The sequence below is a fragment of the Alligator sinensis genome, unplaced genomic scaffold (genome assembly GCF_000455745.1).
Source record: "Alligator sinensis unplaced genomic scaffold, ASM45574v1 scaffold752_1, whole genome shotgun sequence".
NCBI lineage: Eukaryota > Metazoa > Chordata > Crocodylia > Alligatoridae > Alligator > Alligator sinensis.
In genome coordinates this window covers 2312473-2314713 of record NW_005842000.1, presented here as the reverse complement: position 1 = coordinate 2314713, position 2241 = coordinate 2312473, and positions in this window count along the sequence as shown.

Below are 2241 nucleotides of genomic sequence, written 5' to 3'. Positions count from 1 at the left end.
TCCCCCGGCTCCGCCGCCTCTGCCAGTTTTGCAGCCGGGAAAGAAGAGGTTGGAAAAAGCAACTTGCAACTCTCGCGTTATTCCTTCCCCGCCGGCCCGCGCCCGCGCCCGCACCCCGATAAACCCCCTCCCCGGAGCGCGGTGTCGGCGGAGCGCCGGCTGCCCCGGGCTCCGCCTTCTCCAGCTCCCCCGCGCCCGGGACAGCGGGCAGACGAGCGTCCAGCTGCCCCCGCGATGGCCCTTGCCCGGGCCAGGCCAGTCCGGCTCTTGCGGGGACGCTGGACGGGCAGCGTGCCTCGGTTTCCCTGTGTGTGTCCCATGGGCTAGTGCAAAGTGGAGCCGGGTGTGACTGCGCGTGGCTAGAAACGGCAGCAGGTTTGATCTAGGTGTGCCAGCACCTCACGATGCGAGCGCCCTTGCGAGGGTGGCAGAGTGCCTTTATTACCGCCCGTGTCTCGCCACCCACGCACGGTTTGCACTCCCCTCTCAGGGACCTCGCAGTGCCTTCCCGTTTGAGGGCACTGTGCGCTAACTAGCCTCGGCTTGGCCCAGGTAAAGGACCCGAGGCCCAGAGAAGCACGACCGCTACGTGGGTAAAACCAGGCCTGGGCTTTCCCCAGCCCAAGGTGAGGTAGAAGGACTTGGGAGCCCCCATCCTGCATTCAAGTCATTCCCCGTTCTTCCCATCGCATCATGCAAGGCACAGGACCCGAATGTAGCCCGCTGTGCTGCAAAAAGCCTTGGAAATAATAATAATTAAAAAACTCTGAAGAGTTTCTTGCATGGTTCATGGGCCTGACAGGGCTGTTTGGGATCAGCGGGGCGCAGATTAGTACGTCTCCTCTGCGCTGGAGGCCGGCACCCTGGGGCACGCGGAGGAGAGGCTTGCTCTTATTCCTGCTTGAACGGCAATGTGGGGAATCGCCCGCAGCAGCCGGAAGATGCGCCTGGTACCCCATAGGGAACGTGCAGCCACGTGCCAGAACTCAGCGCCCCCAAAATCATCTTTGGCTTCAAGTCCAAGGGAGATGGATCTAGCTCGTGGCCTGGAAGAGCAGGCGTCTGCCGGCAAGCTAAGCCGCGAGCAGCGTTGCTAATTTTAGTGAGGTGGGAGCGAGGCCTTGTGAACAAGGTAATAAAGCAGAAGCTCTCGTAAACCCGGCCCACGCACAACGAGAAGCGGCAGGTGCATCTTGCGCCGCGTGAATGGGAGCCAGGTTGCCAGCAGGTGACAGCGTCCCTGGGCACGTAATGGCATCTGCTTGGCTGGAGCTAGCAGAGACCCTGGGAAGGCCCAAGCGGACGTGCCAGCCGGCTTCGTGGGCTAGTAGAAATGCATCTAATGTTGTCTGTCCAGGGTGGGGCTTTCACCCCTTGATGCATACCAGGGTGTCCCCGCCATTGAGGTCCTGCCATGCCATGAGGATGCCCTAAGGCATGCCTGGACCCAGCCAACATCTCTGGATCCAGCAAAATCCGGCTGCTTTCTTCCTCCCCACAGAGGCTCCCACGGTTTTCAATGAAATTCATCATGAAGTTGCTTCAGACACTCCTTTCCCTGCTCCAGCCTCTGAAATGGCACAACCAGTGCTTCCCCTTCAGAGATTTTCCCTTTCCAAAAGCAACCGTGGAGCAGCGTCCTGTTTTACAGATGGGGAAACCAAGGCAGGGAGCAGCGAGTAACATGCCCAAGGTCACTCAATGAAGTGGTGGCAGAGGTGAGCTGGAACAGCCAGGCTCCCAACAGTTGTTTAATCACAAGCCCCTACGTTCAAGGGATGAGGAAGTTGCATTATCTAAGCCAAAAAAAAAAAAAAAAAGACAACTGGGGAGTTTCCCAGTGGTTTCCCTCATTGTCTCCATCCTCTGGAAAGTGCTTAATTAATGTCTGCGCTGAGCATGTAAAGCAGCATATAATTGCTAGGTATTATTATAACTGGAGCAGAGGGTGCTCAGCGGGGTGGGTGAGGAAGGCACGGCCCACCTTCTCTGTATCAGCCGAGGCACGTGGGAGGGAGATGCCTTCCCAGGCGGGGAGCTGGATACGTGGCGAGGCGCTGGCCTGCATCTGTCAGGAGAACAGCTGCCTGTTAAAGCCGTCAAAGAGCTTCCCCTGCCCTGCGGGCCTGCAGCTTATCTCGAACGTGGGCAAATCCTCCTCCTGTGACAAGGTCACCGACGGAGGGCAGGTGCCTTGAATGTGCACTTCTTCCATGCACGGTCTCCCAGACTGCTAGATCC